General features: G+C 40.6%; 1 pseudogene; it reads left to right on the top strand.

The window, feature by feature from the left end:
* LOC123369017 overlaps nucleotides 1–20,547 on the top strand; it is a 322,921-nt pseudogene extending 302,374 nt beyond the window's left edge.
* The last annotated feature ends 277 nt before the right edge of the window (nucleotides 20,548–20,824 follow it).

Here is a 20,824-nt window from a genome sequence, read left to right as displayed (position 1 = left end):
CAGAAAGAAATACTTATCGGGGGATATATGTTCCAAGGTTTTACATGATTCCCAGTGTTAGTAAACTTTTTTTTCTGTAAGTGATACAATATTTATTTTAGAGTAGAAGCAAATGTCAGAAAAATAATATACAAAAATAGGTAACTGAATTAACTTTTAATCTGATAGATTTTATAAAATGATTTTTCACGAGAATAAAAAAATCTGTATATAAAATATAACAGCACATTTAAAAGAATAAAGAAGAACGTAACTAGTGAAAAATGTTAAATTTTTTAAAATTGAGACAATGTTTCCATAACTCAAACCTCTAGCGAGAGAGAATGCAAAGTATTAGACCCTTCTACTTCAATCAGGTCTGCACAGGAAGACCCCGACACACACATGGAGCCCCATGAACTGAAAACAGTCTACATAGGGGTGCAGAGGTCTGCATTAGCAGATCTGATCAGGACCCAAAAATATGGAGTCAAAACAGAGAATGCACAAATTATGAATAGCTATCCATATAGGAATGAAACCATATAGAATCGTAGGCCTGGAAGGAACCTCGAGAGATCATCTAGTTCAGTCCCCTGCACTTGTGGCAGGACTAAGTATTATCTAGACCATCCCTGACAGGTGTTTGTCTAACCTGCTCTTAAAAATCTCTAATGATGGAGATTCCACAAGCCCCCTAGGCAATTTATTCCAGTACTTAACCACCCTGACAGGAAGTTTTTCCTAATGTCCAACCTAAACCTCCCTTGCTGCAGTTTTAGCCCATTGCTTCTTGTCCTATCAGAGGCTAAGGAGAACAATTTTTCTCCCTCCTCCTTGTAACAACCTTTTATGTACTTGAAAACTGTTATGTCCCCTCTCAGATTTCTCTTTTCCAGACTAAACAAACCCATTTTTTTCAATCTTTCCTCATAGGTCATGTTCTCTAAACCTTTAATCATTTTTGTTGCTCTTCTCTGGACTTGCTCCAATTTGTCCACATCTTTCCTGAAATGTGGTGCCCAGAACTGGACACAATACTCCAGCTGAGGCCTAATCAGCACAGAGTAGAGCAGAGGGATTACTTCTCATGTCTTGCTTACAACACTTCTGCTATTACATCCCAGAATTATGTTCATTTTTTTTGCAACAATGTTACACTGTTGACTCATATTTAGCTTGTGGTCCAGTATAACCCCCCAGATCCCTTGCCACAGTACTCCTTCCCAGGCAGTCATTTCCCATTTTGTATGTGTGCAAGTGATTGTTCCTTCCTAAATGGAGTACTTTGCATTTGTCCTTATTGAATTTCATCTTATTTACTTCAGACCATTTCTCCAGTTTAGCCAGATCATTTTGAATTTTAATCCTATACTCGAAAGCACTTGCCACCCCTCCCAGCTTGGTATCGTCCGCAAACTTTATAAGTATACTCTCTATGCCGTTATCTAAATCATTGATGAAGATATTGAATAGAACTGGACCCAGAACTGACCCCTGCAGGGCCCCCACTCGATATGCCCTTCCAGCATGACTATGAACCACTGTTAACTACTCTCTGGGAATGGTTTTTCAATGAGTTACACACCCACCTTATAGTAGCTCCATCTAGATTTGATTTCCCTAGTGTGTTTATGATGAAAACATCTAACTTGTCTAAAGAACGAGGAGTACTTGTGGCACCTTAGAGACTAACAAATCTATTTAGGCATAAGCTTTTGTAGGCTAAAACCCACTTCATCGGATGCATGCAGTGGAAAAATACAGTAGGAAGATATATGTACATAGAGAACATGAAAAATGGGTGTTGTCATACCAACTATAATGAGACTAAGGTGGGCTATTATGAGCAGGAGAAAAAAAAACTTTTGTAGTGATAATCAGGAGGGCCCATTTCCAACAGTTGACAAGAAGGTGTCAGTAACAGTAGGGGGGGAAATTAGCATGGGGAAATAGTTTTTACTTTGTGTAATGACCCATCCACTCCCAGTCTTTATTCAAGCCTAATTTAATGGTGTCCAGTTTGAAAATTAATTCCAATTCTGCAGTTTCTCATTGGAGTCTGTTTTTGGAGTTTTTTTGTTGGAGAATTGCGACTTGTAGTTCTGTAATTGGCTGAGGGGCATTGCTGGCACATGATGGCATATATCATATTGGTAGATGTGCAGGTGAACGAACCTCTGATGGTGTGGCTGATGTGATTAGGTCCTATGATGATGTCCCTTGAATAGATATGTGGACAGAGTTGGCAACGGGCTTTGTTGCAAGGATAGGTTCCTAACCCAGGAAATCTGTTTAAGGAGAAACTCAAGGACATTAGATCAACAGCCGGGTCTTCGTAGATGTCAGTTTCCCCGAAGGAGCTACAGTGTTTCATCCTTCAGGTTTGAGACAACAATACTCAACCCACTTACACAGGCGACGAGTTCTATTGGCCCATGGTGCCTGAGCACCAGGAATATTCCTGGCCCGGGGTCCAGTTCCAGCACTGTTTGAGGCTGGGTCTCTCCCCTGGCCCCGCCTTCCACCCCCGGGCACTCCCCCTCATGCGTCTAGCAGGTGATTTAAATGGCCCTGGGGCCCCTGCCCACCACCAGCTGTGCAGCGGAGCTGAGCAGCTTCTGCCTGCTCACTCCACATGGCTGCCGGCCCCTCCCTGTGGCCCCTGAGCAGGGTGAGTCAGGTCTGTGTCTACACATACTGCTCTCTCCCCAAGTGCCCCTGGGGCCAATAGGAAGCTGTGGGGACAGTGCCTGGGGGTAGCAGCATGCAGGGGCCCCCAGCCCATCCTGCCTAGGAGCCCCAGGTAAGCACCACACCTCCCCACATACCCTATCCCAGAGCCCGCACCCCCCACTCCTTTCCCACATACTTCCTCCCAGAGCCTGCACCCCTTCTCACACACACCCTCCCACCCCTAAACTTCTTCCACAAGCCTGCACCCCCTCCTCCTTCCCCAGCCCAGAGCCTGCACCCTCCCCATCCTGCACTCCCAGCCTGGAGCCTGCACCCAGAACCCAAACTCCATCCCAGAGTCTGCACCCCAGACTCCCTCCTAGAGACCAACCTCTCACCCCACTGCACCCAAACTCCCTCCCAGAGACTGCACCCCTCCTGCACTCCAATCCCCTGCCCCACCGCAGGTCCTGCACCCCAGACCTCCTCTCCCCCACCCAAACACAACTTCAGCTACAAGAATAGCGTAGCTGAAGTCAACGTATCTTAGATCAACTTAGGTTGACTTACTTCATGTCCTCGTGGCGCGGGATCAACGGCCGCCACTCTCCCATCGACTCTGCTTCCACCTCTTGCCCTGGTGGAGTTCCGGAGTCAACGGGGAGTCTAGACGAGACGCAATACATTGATCCCTGATAGAATTGATCACTACCCGCCGGATCGGGTAGTATGTGAGAGCTATGGGCCATGACCTTCCTTCATAGTGTTTCACAAAGATAAAGTTGTTTTTATGCCCTCAATCTAAGTTTTTGCCTAAAGCAATAACTGACTTCCATGTGAACCAATCAGTTAATCTGTTGGTATTCTTGCTTCGAGTTCTCTCTTATCTAGGTTAGGCTAGACTGCACACACAAGAGGAGAAGAGCTTTTGCCTTCTGTTATCTCTAAAAAGGTCAAAAGAACACAGGAAAGATTCTAACTTGTTTGTAACATACAAATGCTAGGTTACCATGCACAGCAACTTTTAAAATGGATCAGACTCTTCATGGAAGAATCTGATAAGAAAACCAACATGTCTTTGCTAGAGGGTCTTAGGTCTTGGACCAAGACAACATTTATGGGTTGTCTTGGACACATTCTGTTATAGAAATATATAGGATAGCCACTCTGAGTTCTCCATATACATTCACAAAACATTATGCCCTTGACCTGGCCTCAAAGTCTGATGTGGAGTTTGGCAAAGCAGTACTGGAATCACTGTGCAACTACATGCATCCGACGAAGTGGGTATTCACCCATGAAAGCTCATGCTCCAATACGTCTGTTAGTCTATAAGGTGCCACGGGACTCTTTGCTGCTTTTACTGTTCCTCATCTCATCTTTCTAGGAGAGGGTACTGCTTGCTAAACTTCTATGCGTGGGAATGTGCAGAGGCAACTTGAAGGAATGGAGCTTTACCAGTAACTGGAGTTCTTTGAGGTGGACTTTGCACATTCACACTCCCCCGCTTACTTTCTCTTCTTCCTTGGAAGCCTAGTAACTTAACTGATTTTATGGAGGCAGTGGAAGGAACTTAGGAGGTTGGTGTGCTCCACCCATTTTTATACCTTTGTTTTCTGAGCAATTGGAGCCTTGGGGGAGGGGAGCTGAGTGCTCCTGTCAGTGTTCCCTCCCCACTCTGAACTCTGGGATACAGATGTGGGGACCTGAATGAAAGACCCCCAAGCTTATATTTCACAAGCTTGTGTTAAAAACTTCCCCAAGGCACAAATTCTTCCTTGTCCTTGGACAGTATGCTGCCACCGCTAAGTGAGTTAGACAAAGATTCAGGAAAAGGACCACTTGGAGTTCTTGTTTCCCCAAAATATCCTCCCAAGCCCCTTCACCCCCTTTCCTGGGGAGGCTTGAGAATAATATACCAGCCAAATAGGTAACCAAGGTGAGCACAGACCAGACCCTTGGTTTTTTAGGACACTAAAAACCCAATCAGATTCTTAAAAACAGAACTTTACTCTAAAGAAAAAAGTAAAAGAAGGACCTCTGTAAAATCAGGATGGAAGGTAATTTTACAGGGTAATAAGATTTATAACAGAGGATCCCCCTCTAGGCAAAACTTTAAAGTTACCAAAAAAACAGGAATAAACCTCCCTCTTAGCAGAAGGAAAATTCACAAGCTAAAATAAAAGATTAACACATTTCCTTCCTATTACTTACAATTTGTAATCCTAGATGCTTAGTTCAGATATGGCTTTGGGAGATGTATTTTCTCTGCCCTGGTTCCTTGCTAACCTGGAGAGAACAACAAAGAGACAAAACAAAAACCTTCCCCCACAGATTTGAAAGCATCTTTTACCCTCATTGGCCCTTTGGTCAGGTGCTAACCAGGTTATTTGAGCTTCTTAACCCTTTATAAGTAGAGGAGGGATTTTATGCTACCCTTAGCTGTATGTTTATGACAGCTCCAATGGGCATTGCTTTCTAAAGAATACCTCTGCAAATTGCAGAGTTAAAAAAGCTGATCTGCATTTTGATAACTCCAGAGGAAAATAGAAATTTAAGCAGACCTTCCAGATCATATTTTTCTGGATTTATGGACCAATGTAGGGGCAAGTCATATTCACTTATGTTTGGATTTCACTATTGGTGAAAGGCTATAATTAATATTTAATTTCTGGTTGATCTCTTCCTTTTGTTTAAATTGTATTACTTTTTTCGTTTTGAGCTATGTATTTTTATTTTTATTTTTAATTATGTAACAGCTTTGTGGTTCCAGTCCCAGCTATGGAGTTGCTAATGATGTATATGAACTGAGAAATCCTAAATGGGTGCCATATACTGACTACCTGGTCAGTGGAGCAATAATAGGAGAGTTGAATTGCCTAACTAAGCAAGAAATGGAATATACTGTTACCTGTGAAACTGCTGTTCAGGTCAGTGAATGTGACTTTAAGCTTTATCTGTATCAGAATGCTCTTCTATCTAATAGATCAGAAATTTTTACATTGCTATTTATAATAAAATGATTTAGACCAAAATAGCCCATAGCTCCTATTGACTTCCAAGTTGGAAAGTTTTGGACCTAAATTTAAGAGTTAAAGGCCAAACTGTTCTAACTTGGTTGCTTAAAATTAGTCTCAAACAAAAGTGGCCCAATTTTCAGAAGCGCTGAACCAGTGGTGTTGAAAAAGAGATGTCTTGCAGACTTGTTAACGTACTCAGGAGAGGTGGTCTCTCCTCCTATGTAGAATTAGACAATCTCATAGTGTCTAGCCAGGAAATTCCATATAATGGAATTTCCTTTCTCCCTCTCTTCTTGCAGAAGAACCTAGGAAATTAACTTTAATATATTAAAGAGAAGTTCAAAATTAAACAATTAAGCATTCAGCATTTTGTACATACAACCTTAACTCTGCTTTATTTCTCAAATACTACTACTTTTTATAACTTTAGATACATACATGTAGCATCTTGCAGTACTGTGAACCAAGCTGCCTATGACAGAGTAATTTATATGATCATTTAAGTTATTAAACCATTTTTAAATCACTGTACATACATGTGATGAACTGGGTATTCACCCACGAAAGCTTATACTCCAATACTTTGGTTAGTCTCTAAGGTGCCACAGGACTCTTTGTCGCTTTTTACAGATCCAGACTAACATGGCTACCCCTTTGATACTGTACAGATCAGTGATAGTGAAAATTGCTGGCATGGATAGGTCAAAGTTAGGGGAAGTTTCAGAAAGGGCCCTGTGAAATCTTGTCCACAGAATGGTTTCTATGGAGGATACCATAATTTCCATCATGGACATAGTCATAAATATAAAGGGAAGGGTAACAACCTTTATGTATGCAGTAACATAAAATCCTTTAACTGTTAGGGGTTAAGAAGCTCAAATAACCTAGTTGACACCTGACCAAAAGAAGATACTTTCAAATCTGGGGTGGGTGGGTTGTTTATGCTCTGTTTGTTCCCTTTCTGGATAGAGAGAGAGACACCAAGCATGTAAACCATCTCTTGAAAAGATACCCCAAAGAATACATCTAAAATTACAGAAATTTAAGTTAAGGCAAGGAAACGCATTAGATTCTCTTTTGTTTTGGCTTGTGAATTTTCCCTATGCTAAGAGGGAGTTCTATTCCTGTTTTTTGTAACTTTGAAACTAAGCCTAGAGGGGAATCCTCTGTTTTTTAAATCTTTTTATTTATCCTGTAAAAAGTTACCTTCCATCCTGATTTTGCAGGTGTGATTCTTCTATTTTTAATAAAATTCTTCTTTTAAGAACCTGATTGATTTTCAGTGTCCTAAAAGCCCAGGGGTTTGGTCTGTGCTCACTTTATAACCAATTGGTTAGTATATTATTCTCAAGCCTCCACAGGAAAGGGAGTGAAGGGACTTGGGGGCTTATTTTTGGGAAACAAGGACTCCAAATAGCCTTTTCCCCTGGATTTTTTGTCTAAATCACTTGGTGGTGGCACCAATACCATCCAAAGACAAGGAAAGGACTTGTGCCTTGGGGAAGTTTTAACCTAAGCTGGTAGAAATAAGTTTAGGGGGTCTTTCATGCAGGTCCCCACATCTGTACCCCAGAGTGGGGAGGGAACCCTGGCAGACCTCTAAGGCTTTATCTGGGGTCTTTTGGAGTTGCTGATTTTGTGTTCCTTCCTGTCTGAGGTAATCTACAGTAGTTAACAGTTTGTGAATACCCCCAAATGGACACCAGGTCAAAGCGTATTGACTTGTACTGGAAGTAGTATCCATTGTAGGCAAAATGAACCCATTTCCTATGTGCAGATACTAGTGGTATACCTTCTTGAGGTGGATTAATGATATGAAGTGCCTTTGTGACATAACTGTTAGGGTAAACTACATTGTTATGATTTCCCAATTCCTATATTGTCTACTGAATGAGTGAAATAACTCAGCATAGTGATATATACTAGCAGTGCCCCCAGACTGTACCATTTTCTGATTGGAAGGGTTATTTCAGATAAAGAGGCGATTTTGGTTGTCATTGCTCAAGTGAAAGAGATAACAGCTGCTGAAGCCTGTAAAGCCTCTGAGATAGCCTCATTGTTCTTGATAAAGAAAAGAGTATGCCTTCCTCTATGTTGGTCATTTAGCAATAAGTCTTCCTCTATCAGGATGGCTATAGTCTTGGCAAATTATCAGCCATGAAAAAGGAGTCCAGGTCTCATCTGATGAATGTTGTAGAATTCCTTAGCCAGCCCTTCCAGCCACTAAAGTACAATTGTTCTAGGCACTATACAAAAACTGGTAGCTAATACTTTAAATTTTGCAAAGACATTTAGTTTAAGCTTAACATTAAAAAGGTCTTTGGAACTTAAGTGATTGAAACAAAGAACAGGAGTACTTGTGGCACCTTAGAGACTAACAAATTTATTTGAGCATAAGCTTTCCATGGGCTACAGCCCACTGCATCGGATGCAGTGATTGAAAACATTTATGACCTCATCTATAGCTAACAGCAATAAAAATGGTGTAGTGTCACTTTTGTTGACATTTCTCATCATCATCCATCAAAGTAAACCAGGAACTGTCAAAGTTCTTATCTGAAAAGGTTCCTCTCTTTGTTATTATCCATTTGTAAGGCATCCATTGCTGTAATGCCATATATAATAATGAAAAGCATAATTTTTGTTCCAATGGACTGCATTAACCTATTTACATGATTTTATTAACTTATAATTATGTAAATTATTCATTAGTTTTATAGCACTACCAGTATACTAGTGCTCTAAAGACACGTACAGATCACAAGGAACCTGCCTTAAAAAAGTGCATAGTTTGAATAATTAAAAATATGTCTTTGTTCAAACATTTTAAAAGGGGAGGGGAAGAGATGTGCTGTTGTAGAAATTAATTTTATTGCGGTTTTATTTCAGACGTGTTTTATTTCTATGAACGACTTGTTCGAAGCTTTTGATATGTTTTTAGAATGCCCATCTTTGGAATATAAAATATGGTTAAAACTTGCCCTTGATATCACTATCAAAACTTTCCAAGGAAAACCTTGCTTACCGGGTAAATAGTCTACTGTAGCTGTAATAATGACAAATATATATTCATTTGGAGTCCAATCCTGCTACACAGAGCATTCTGCAGGAAGGCTCTTCTGCATGTCAGCCTGCCCACTTGTGCACAGAAAGGGAGCTCCCCCATCTCACCAGACCCAGTGGAGGATTCTCTGGTGGTCCAGGGATCCATACAAAGAGAGTTTGTGGGGTTGACATTTTTCAGGGTTAGCCAAGCTGTCTGGGGTGAATTGCTATGACCTGCTCACAGCAGGAGGGAATTTTGTCCGTGCTTGCCAGCGGAAACCCTTGCCCACTACCAGCTACTTGGCAAAACAAGTTTTGCTCGAGGCTCTACAAGCCCCCACTCTTTCCCAATACAGGCTAGCCATGTACACATCCCAGTTTGTTACACTCAAGTGCTTAGTATTTATATGCTAGAGATTCACCATGTGCACCAATCCACTGACTCAGAGGAGCAGTGCTCCCCACCCAGTTCACGAATTTCATCTCAGTCTACAAATAAAGATCAGTTTGATTTTTATTAACAGAACTTGATAGAAATTCAAATAAAAGCAAGTATAAGGGTTTAGAAACATAAGGTTACAGGTAAAATAAAAGACATTAATAAATATAGACTATAGATTGCATTTTATAAGAAAACTGAGGAAATTCCAAAGGACTGCCAGCATAGTTCCAATATTTAAATAGGTAAATGAGATGATCTGGGGAATTAGAGGCATATGTCAACCCTGAGTAAAAATAATGGAATGGTTAATTTGGGACTGTATCAACAAAGAATTATATTTTTAGCCTCTAATTAAGGCCAGTCAGCATAGTTTCATGGAAGATTACTTCCTGCCATAGGCATCGACTCTGGAGTCCTGGAGCACCCATGGGGGGAAAAAGTGGGTGCTCAGCACCCACTGGTAGCCCTGTGGATCAGCTTCTCCCCATTCCCCCCAGTGCCTCCCAACCACTGGCAGGCACCACCAATCAGCTCCTCCCCTCCCTCCCCAATCAGCTGTTCAGCAGCATGCAGGAGGCACTGAAGAGGAAGGTGAAGAGTAGGGACAGGAAGAGGCAGGCTGGGGAAAGGGGCAGGGCCTCAGGCAGAGCAGGGGGATCAAGCACCCCCTGGGAACTCAAGAAGTCAGTACCTATGCTTCCCACCCTCTACTCAGATTACAAAGGCACTGTGTTGACAAGGATTTCTCCAAGGCATTTGAGTTAGAGGGAATGATTAAAGGATTATAAAACATGCCTTATATTGATAAATTAGAGTGAGCTCTTTGAGTCTAACATACAGAAGGTTAAGAAGTGGCTTGATTAAAGTATCCACAGGGAGAACAAATGTTTAATAATGGGCTCTTCAATCTAGCAGAGGAAGATAACACAAGTCAATGGTTGGAAGTTAAAGCTAAACAAATTCAGACCGAAAATAAGATAACAACAATCACCGTTAAAAAGTAACCATTGGAACAATTTTCCAAGGCTCATGGTGGATTCTTCATCACTGACCATTTTTAAATCAAGATTAGAGATTTTCCAAAAGATATGCTGAATTATTTTGAGGAAGGTCTGTGGCCTGTGTTATACAGGAAGTCTGACTAGTTGATTACAATGGTCCCTTCTGGCTTCAATATCTATGAAGCTCTGACTTAATACAATGTGACATTTTGTTTAAAAGATTTGCATTATGTAGCATTAACAGGATACACATTAGATCAGTGGTTCTCAAACTTTTGCACTGGTGACCCCTTTCACATAGCAAGCCTCTGAGTGCAACCCACCCCATAGCACAGCATAGACTCACCTCTGCAGCGCCTCCTGTTGATCATCCTCAGGAATTAGCTCTTTGACCCAGGAGTGCCCTCTGCAGGCCCAGTGATCTGCTTGCCATTGGCCCCGTGTCCCTCCCAGGAACCCAGTGCCCTTATCTCAGGATTCTGCCTCCTGCAGTACCCCACACTCTTATTCTGGGTTTCCCCACCCCAGGGGAACCCCCACCCCATCATGGGTACTGCCAGTCTCTGTTTAGCCCCCACACCCTGGAGCAAGCTACAGTCTATCAGCCAATCATCACAAGCAACAAGGGGTTTGGACTAGCTGCCTTTACCCACCTTCTGGCTGCGCTCTACAAGCCCACTACCTAGGAGGCCTAGAACAAGGCCCTGCAGCCTATGGAGTTGCTAGCCTAGAGCTTCCAAGCTCCTATAGCCTTTCCACAGCCCTGCCTCCCTCTCGGTCCCCTGGGTGAGTTCCCCAGCAGCCAGGCCTATATCCCTCTCAAGTCAGAGAAAGACTGCTCCCTCTGGCTTCCCTGGCCTTCTTGTAAGGCCCAGTTGCTTAGTTTGGGGCATGGCCCCAGCTGCAGCCACTTCCCCCAATCAGCCAGAGGTCTACTCCCTTGCCCAGCCCTAGCCCTCTGCAGGGCTTTTCCAACCCCTTCCGGGCTGGAGCGGGTGTTCACCCTGCTACACCCCTTACAAATTAAAAACACTTTTGATTTAGTTGGGGATTGGTCCTGCTTTGAGCAGGGGGTTGGACTAGATGACCTCCTGAGGTCCCTTCCAACCCTGATATTCTATGATTTAATATATTTAACACCATTATAAATGCTGGAGGCAAAGCAGGGTTTGGGGTGGAGGCTGACAGCTTGTGACCCCCCCCCCATGTTATAACCTCACAATCCCCTGAGGGGTCACAATCCCCTGAGGGGTCCCAAGCCCCTCCCCCCTCCCCAGTTTGAGAACCCCTACATTAGATAGATTGAAAAGTGGCTCAGATCTCAGTTGCAAATGGGGAGATATCAGTGGGGTTCCCTCCAGGGATCAGTTCTTGGTTGAATGATATTTAATGTTTGTATCAACCATGATAATGATATAAACATCTTGCTGGTAAAGTTTGTGGATAAACAGATTGGTGGGGTAGTAAAGGGAAGACAGGTTTCTGTTTCAGATCATTTTGTATCACCTGGTTAAATGGTCACAGTCCAACCAAATGCATTTTAATACAGCCAGTTATAAGGTAATACATCTGGGAGCCAAGAACACAGATTATTCCTATAGAACAGGAAAGCAGTGACCCTGAGAAGAATTTAGGGTTGATTATAGGTAATTGCATCAATGAGCACTTTCAGAGCATTGCTGTGGCAAGGAGGGCCAATGTGATTGTTGGATGCATATGAGGGGAATATCCAGTAGAAGGATATGAGCTTGCCTTTGTGCACAGCATTGGTAAAACCACTACTAGAATACTGTGTCCAGTTCCAGTGTCCACACTTCAAGAAGGATGTGGAAATACTGGACAGAGTTTAAAAGAGAATGAGAAATAAGATCTAGGGGCTAGGGAAAAAAACCTTATAATGTGAGGTTTAGGGAGCTCAACTTATCAAAGAGTAGGTTGAGAGTGAGACTACTTGATCATTGTATATGGATACTTACACACGGAAAAGCTATCTGATAGTGAGGGGCTCTTCAACCTGGCTGACAAAGGCATAACACAAGATTCAAAAGTTGGAAGGTGAACAAATTCAGCCTTGAAATAAGATGCAGTTTCCTAGCTGTGAAGGTAATTAACTATTGGACTAGCTTACCGGGGAGGTGATGGGCTCACTATTGCTTGAAGTCTTTAAGACAATATTAGATATCCTTTTAAAAGATGTGCTTTAATTCAGATGCTGGGAGAAATTTTATGCAAGGTGTGGGAGCTGGAAGGGAGGGGAGTATGAGGAGGTTGGGGTGGATGGTAATAGTCATCCTGTCTTGCCTTGGAATCTGTGAATCTGAGAGTCTCCTTGTTCATTCATGTTCTTTGTGGACCACAGGGAGAATGGGTTTGCCTGGTTTGCCCTCAATATGCTCATAATGATTGCAGGTCTGTATTAAGGTAATGAATATATTAAAATCTTGTTATTCAGCTGTTGCCTAGAGAAGTCAGGAAGAAATTATATTGCAGAACAGGGAGTCGGGGTAGGTAGGCTATTTTCCACCTTCCTCTGAATCAGAGATTGGCTACAGCTGAAGATGGGACACCAGATAAAGGTGGACCTGTCCTATGAGGTGATAGAGAATCCTTTTTCTAGATGCCTGGCTGGTGTGTCTCCTTCATATGCTCAGTCAGTCATATTGCTAGCTAGATTTGGGGCTGTGGCAGAATTTCCCTTAGTCAGAGCATGTGATTTGGTTCACCTCCTGGGAGTAGCTGGGTTCATCCTACCTAATCAATTCCCTGCTGTTGCACAAGCTTTTGGCATTGGTGACAGCTTGGTCTCTCTGCTGTTCTCTGCCTGCGGACACAATTTAATCTCCTGAGGACTGAAATGTTTTAGTCTAATTAAAAGTCTTTGGGCATACTATGAGGGCTCTGAGTGAAAATCTATCGTGTTATACAGAAGGTCGGATGAGATGATCTAATGGTTCCTTCTGGCATTAAACTCTTTGAAATTATGATTTCCTACTTTTCTGCACTGTTCGTAGAATGAATGGAATAAGCCTTCTAGCATCTAGCTAGAAGGTTATGGTTTTTTGGGGTGTGTGCACGCACCTGCACAGAGGCCTCAGCAGGTTAGAAAGCCAGTGGACCTTCCCTCCAAAAAAAGACACCACCAGATAGATCTGAAAGGGGAGTTACTAAGGGAAGCTATTTCCTGGCTTTTCTGTAAGAAGGGGATTGGACTAAGAGGAGGATTGGACTATGTAGGGATGGAGAACAATGAAGGTTGGTGGGATTGCCCTAAATTTGGATAGTTCAGATAGAAATGTGAACTTCTGGATATTTATCCAGCTATGTTGGGACCATTTTTGCTATGCGGGGGATCAGTACACTATCTGCTTGTATAAAAATGTGCAGGGAGAGGCTAGCTTCCTCTGCATGCTGCTGTGTGCATTTTTTGGAGAACCCTACTCCCACTGCATCTGGTAAAGCTAGCACTGATGCCCAGATGGAAATTAGGAGCCTAAATACCTTTGAGGTTCTGTGCCTGATAACCTGCAGCAAGACTGGGTTGAATCAAAATTTTTAGCTCTTGGTAAACATTATGTACTCCTTCCAGATCACGTTTTAGATGCGGAGTAAAAGAAAAAGTAAAACTTTCAAACTGAAAGGTAGGCAAATTATTGTGTCGCTGTTGCCAGCTCTTCCTTAGGTTATAGGAGAATCGCTATTTGTGTGTACTGACACAAACTGATTATCCGATAAGATTCCTTTCTCAAAAAATATATCTACATAGCTAAAGTACATTACATATTGATTTTCCTCTTATGGAATATAATTTATTTTGGACAAATCCAGTGTTTCAAAAATGTACAGTACAAGGCTTGTTGTTATGTTCTTATGTATGGAAAAAATAATACATCTTACATGGCTTCTAATTGCAGGATTGGTCATATAAGATGTGTACAAAGTTACCTAATGTTTATGTGATGGATGTACCAACCCACAGCAAATGGGATATTTATGATGGAACCATGGATGATGTTATTCTTGTACATGGAAGTGTACAAGATTGTCAAATACAGCAACCTTACTTTGCACCCTGTATTTTACCTAAAACTTGCCATCAGGTAAGAAGAATTATTGTTATAAAAAGTCTACAATATGGAGGGGAAAAAAAGTGACATCCTCAGAAATCTCTCTCCTCTACAAACTAATCATCAGAGCACCAAACACAACAGGAGTGTTACAAGATGCTTTCAGATTCTTAGAAAATAATGAGAGACTCTCCTCCTTTCAGGTAGAGAACATAATGTAAAGCATAGATATTTAATCAGGATCTTATTTGAATGTCTTGTATTGCCATAGCTGAGCTTTTGTTTGGGTTCGTTCAAACTCTGTTTGGAGACCAACTCTTTTTATATGAGCGATTTACAAACTTAAATTTCAAATTAATCTGGCAAATCAAAACACAAAATTGAGGAAACTAATGCCCATGCTACAATGAAAACACTAATGCAACTTTAACTCTAGTGCTCCTGCTCTTCCATACTTACTTAATAATTGCGATGCCATATGTAAAATTCCAAACAAAAACACTAAATTTTGTAACAGTTAAGATAGCTGGCAGATACAACCAGCCCAAACATAAAAAACCCTATGAAATCCAGAGTGATATCAAACACACTATACAGCAAGTGCAGGTCTTCATCTGGTCTCATGCAGTATTCATGTATATCATCCACAGCAAATGGTCAACCAAAATGTCATTAACTCTGGCTCTAGAATGATGTTATCTTACAATTTTAAATTTTACCCCTTTATCTACAGCCACAACCTTGTTTTAAAAAACATTGATTCACACAATTAAGGATTTTCATGATCACATCTCTACTTTTAATGTTATTTTTTATATCTAAGAAAAGTTCTAAGGGATATATTATACTATTGCTGAAGTTATCTTTAATTTTGGCTTTTAATGTCTTTCAACATGATATTTATTCATTAATTAAAGTTTGTCTTTTTGCAAGGCTAGAATTTGCAGAATGTCTGAACAACCAAGAGTAAAATATTCCCGTGTGCTTGGTTACTGATAATTTCAAACTTGTTGCTGCAAATGAAGAAAAAATTGTTTGGCTTTTCATGTCTTACTCTTGCTGACTACAGGGGGCAGTAGTTAAAATAGTTTTGGTTGGGTGCTTGTTTATACATGTAATCGATTATGAACGTGAAGATTGTGCTTTTTATAAATTAATTCGCTATGTAGTCTGTGATAGTATTTGTTGTATTTGAGCACAATACAAGTATTGTACTGGGATCCCACTGGATTTTTTAAGTGCTACACTATGCAATTATGAATATAAAGATGCATCCATCAAGTTACATTAGTTTAATTTAAAAATTCACTTAGAAAATATTTATTTCAAGTTTATAAAAATATTTTAAACTATACAACATATATATTTACTATTTAAATACTTGCCTTTAAATGCTAATATTTAGATGTCACAAGTATCAACCCTGAATTTTGTTTCTAAAATGGATACTATACAATGGTCCAGGAAATGTTCTAGGATTGTTTGTTCTGATTAATTCTTTCACTGTGTTTTTAACCATCATAATATTTAACACCAGTGGTTTGTTTTCTTCTCATTTGAATATTTTGTTTTTTTTAAACACAGATTGTGATATAAAATCTGCCACATTTTTATTTTGAACATTTTAAAATCTTGTTCCTATTTTGGTTTTATTGTCAATTTAATTGTTCCTCAAGATTTCTTCCCTGCCCTTAGCTCAGCATGCCTGCTGAGCTCCTAAATTCTGCAAGTTTTCCTAGGTTCCACCACATCCTGCAGCCCTCCTGGGCATACAGTTTTCTTGCCTGAGTCACCTGCCACATACTTTGTAGCTCTTCTAGGTTCCATACCTCAATCCTTCCTCCTAGTTCCATTTTTTTAGTCCATGTAGACTTTAAAGACTGTAGGAGCTGGTGTAGTTCCTGCTGACTCACTAAGGTCTGCCTATAGGTCCTGTGGACATTAAAAGTCCAGAAGGAGTAGTAATCAAGGCATGGCGTGTGAGGAAGAAAGGAAGGCTGGGGAGTAGGGGGAAGCTGACATGGAAAGGTTTCCTGGCTGGGGAGCCAAGCATCCAGTGTTATGCAGAGCTTTTCAGTGCCACAATGTTCCTCGGGTCTCAATGCCCTGCAAAGAGTTTGGCTCATGTGCCCACCTCTAAAGATTTTGAGTTCTACAGTGTGTCCTACTGTGCATGCAATCAGTTTTTCGTATGGGATTTTTTTCTCTCTCTCTAAATGAAGTTAAGATTGAGAGCACATACCAAAGAAATATGAGCCACAATATACAACTTTCTATACCTGTTGTATTACATGAAGTTTACAAGCTTAAATGTCAAGTATCAGAGGGGTAGCTGTGTTCTTGCATCCGAAGAAGTGGGTATTCACCCACGAAAGCTCATGCTGCAAAACGTCTGTTAGTCTATAAGGTGCCACAGGATTCTTTGAAGCTTAAATGTATAATTCTGGCTTTGAAGCTGCTGGAGGAATCAGTGTTTAACAGTTAACTATACTTTGAGACTGTGTGCATGAGATGTTTAATGGTTATACTATAGTTTATGGTTTAAAACTTGATCTGACAAAGGGACAGAAGGGGTGAATTTCAGATGGTTTCAAACATGGATTGGGTCACTAGTAAAAATAAATCAGGTAGTCTTGAGTCTAGCTCTTTATGCCTCAGACATGTGAAGTCCAACATATAATCTGACAAAATGCAGTATGATAAGCAGTATGTACTACAGAAAGGATGAGAACAGGTTGCTGCAAGACAGAAGTGAGGTGTATTGAATGGGTTTTGGAAGGAGGATTGTAGTGGTGTGGTTTCCTACGCTAAGTTTTGGTTCTGGCAATATTTTAGGTACAAGGAACTGCTGCAATAACAAAACTGTTAATTGTACGAACTACTACCACTATGAAGAGGAACAGTAGTAGAAGATGCAGTAATGCGTGTCAATATCATTCATGTGGTCGGAGACAGGGTGAGGAAGAATGTGTTTCTCATATGCATGTAATTCTTAAAAAAATGTGTAAAAAATGCATGGTATTTAGCACTTAATTATCTAGAATAGTTGAAGCTACATTAAGTAACATACCAAAACAAACCATTTTCAAGAGGCATCTAGATGGAAAAAGAATTAAGTAACTATAACTCCCTCTCTCCCCACCTGCTTCAGTCAAACAAGTTATTGGTCTGAATACAGAGGTAACTGAGGGCAGGTCTACATTACTGCTTAAATCAATCTAACCTCACTCAGGGGTGTGAAAAATCCTCTCCCTCCACCCCCATCTCACCAAGGTGGAGTAATTATGCCAATAGGAAAGCGCTCTCCTATTGACATAGCATCTTCACCAGACGCACTGCAGTGGCACAGTTGTGCTGATATACCACTGTAGTGTAGACTTACCCTGAGCAAAATTCTATGGCCTGCATTGAATGGGGGACAGACTGATGCTCTAATGGTCTCTTCTGGCATTAAGCTATGCATCTGCTTCCTAGCCACCCTTCCACCATTATATTTCTGCCATCCATGAAGAGGGAATCTGTATTCTGGCAATTCTTAACTTTTGAGTGAATGATCTTTCAATCTTAATTGTACTCTTTTTTTACATTGTAATTTTCTAGGTTTTTAAAAAAACACCAAACAAATTCTACTATGTGCATCTTTAACAAACCCCTCCCTCCATGTGTCATCAGCAGACTTCTTCTCTGGGAAGTAGCCAATAGAACAGGAAGTGTAATACACAAATAGTAGGTATATGTGTAGGAGTAGCCCCATTTTAGACAATCTAACCAAGGACAAAAAATTGTCAGACAGTGTGGTTAAGTAGCCTAGACTTGTCTGCCATATTAGAGATCTGTGTTCCATTCCCAGTTTGCATAATCTCTCAATGGGGGGGCAGAGGGGAGTGAGCCCTTATTCATTCTCTTGCTTGTCTCTGTGCTACCCTGAGTTAGAGCTCCAGTGACGTGCTGAAGTGACACATCAGGGACCAGTGCATGTGCAGTGTACTACAATGTTGAGGGGTTTGGCAGGAAGTAAAAAACAAACCACACGTGGAAAACGTGAAAAAGACAATCACAAGGGACTCATGCCCATGCTAGGCTAGTCCCTTGGTATAGACTCATAACTATGTACCATCTTTTGCCAGCAAGGGGCACACTGCCCTCTATAAACAGCCTCCTCTCCCAATTTTACAACAATTGAATTTGAATAGATTGTTTGTATAGTATAGCTAATACGGTATTTTTTGCACATACAGCTACCATTGGAAATACTGTAGAAACAGATGGTAGCAGTCGGCATTCACTATACTCAGATTCTGTAAGTTTGAAACATACCGAATGTAAATCTGTTTTGAAGTGAGCACCTTCAATTTAACCTTAAGAATACTGTACAACACAAAAAACAAGAATGTTCACTAAGGGGATTCTACTTATTTTTACATTTCCAAAAAGCAGTCATCACAAATATCTGAGTGAATGTAGAGGAATAAAACATAGTGACTAAGAAAACAAAAAGATTGTTGCCCTCTTTAATATTTAACTATATAGTGTAATAGCCACATTCCTTCATCCAGGCAAAAGGCTGAGAAAATAGATCAGCTTTGCATCATGCCCTGAGTCAATAGACTCTGGCTCTGTTAGTAAATATCCAAACTGAGGGTCCTCTAGTAGGAATTCCTCAGCTCCAGAGATTCCAGATGTAGAGATTTTTTTTAACCAGTGTCTAAGTTGTCTTCATCTGCCATTGTATATATATGGACAGATGGAGAGAATTAACACTAATTCTGTAGTAAAAAAATTGAATTATACCTACACACAACCTTTTATTATTCCTTTAGTGAGTCTTAAACAGGATGGCACATACTTTCTCTGTTACCACATGTTGGAGTTCACGATATTCTGCTTATTTATTTAAATATACTATTTCTCCCCCCCCCCAACCTGGTTTCTATTTAAAAATAGGACTAAACTATATTTTAATATAAAGTCCAATTATAACACCTCATGCAATAACTGTTAAAATGCCATAACCTGCACATTTTCCACTTCTGTCCCTCAGTTTATTCTGGAAGAGCCATCATATTTTGATAAGAATAGACAAAGCAGCACTGTTGTCAACAGCCACAACAAAGAAGAAAATACAGATTAAAGCTGTTGGTGAAATCAACCCTTCTCTTCCAATTGTCCCTGATGATCCTAATCAGTCCAGAGTGCCTATATGATTCTGGTAGTGTCAGCCTCTTACCCACCCAGACCTTCAGGGGGTCCTTACTCTGCCCCAGTCTTGCAGTGCTTGGCTCATGACAGGAACCTCCTTTAAAAAAAGGAGGAAAAAGACATTTGTGACAGTGAGCCTTACACTCTAACTCTAGTACTTAATAAAGCAGCAGCGCCAACATAAATTACTATGGAAGATGTGACAGCTTCTAAATGTTATGTAGGTCACAGGAGATATTGGCTAAGAAGGTACCCCTACAGCCATCCAAGATTCACGAGTCCAACATATGCCTACCACAACAGATGGTGTACCTCACCCAGTTTCACTCATAATAATGTCTCCGTTCCCTGGCACATAAATCACAGTGCCATAGCTAGTCATTTGAAGGGCATCAGAATCTCTTGTGTTCCTGAAAAAACACATTTCTTCAATTTGCTAGGTTCTCCACCTCAGGCTATGACAACTGAATATCATTCCTCCTAAATAAAACTTTCAGACTAAAGAATTGCATTGTTTGATGATCTTCCAAACATGGTTCAAAACACAATTTTTTTGGTAGGGGGCAGATGATACATGGTTTCCTGGAGGCCTGGATGTAGAAATGCTAGGAATTGATCTGTGATAAGTGTAGGGTGGGATTGGTTTTGCAGTCTTTCAATTAGGCAGACTGCACTTTTTTTTTTGGCAACATCTAAAGCACTGGATGAAGCGCTACCAGTTAAATTTTTGTTTCAAAGTACAGAAATGTCATAGTTCATATCAATTAACTTAAATTCATGTGAAATGTATTTTTAAAATGTTTCCCTCTTCAAACAGAATACGTCTTTGGCAGCTCAAGGACAATCCATTGGTGAGTCAGTCTTATGAAGGGTTAAAGTGCTCCAGCACCATCAGCTACCACACAAAATCCAGGCAGAAGTCTTTGAAGGAGAAGTAGTTAGAGAGTCTACTATACCCAAATACCCTAATGGATTTTTTTGGGGGGAGGGGGTGAATAATTGATTTCCCTTTTTATTGTGAAATCTAGTTTGTTCAGGTTTATCTCCTTAGTGTCGTTCCACACAAATATCGTTACAGAACTGAATTTCCCTTAGAATAGAGTAGCATTACGGAGTTTACAAAGCAGTATTTTCATTTTTCTATTAGACATTTAGACAATTAAATTTCTATTAGACAATTAAAATGTTTGTCTCATATGTTTGTCTATACAATAATACATAAGTAAACTGACAACATACTGTTATTAAAAATTTTATGAAACAAATTTGAGCACTGCACCTCATTTGCACAGAGCGCTTATTTACAGTCACCCAAACCCATACCATGACTTAGTGGCAATTAGTAATAGAAAACAATCCTTTTACCATCAAGAAGCCTTTTCTGTGGCAAGGACAAAA

This window comes from Mauremys mutica, chromosome 4 (genome assembly GCF_020497125.1).
Source record: "Mauremys mutica isolate MM-2020 ecotype Southern chromosome 4, ASM2049712v1, whole genome shotgun sequence".
NCBI lineage: Eukaryota > Metazoa > Chordata > Testudines > Geoemydidae > Mauremys > Mauremys mutica.
The sequence above is the reverse complement of the archived record's forward strand: the minus strand, read 5'-3'. Positions and strand labels throughout refer to the sequence as shown.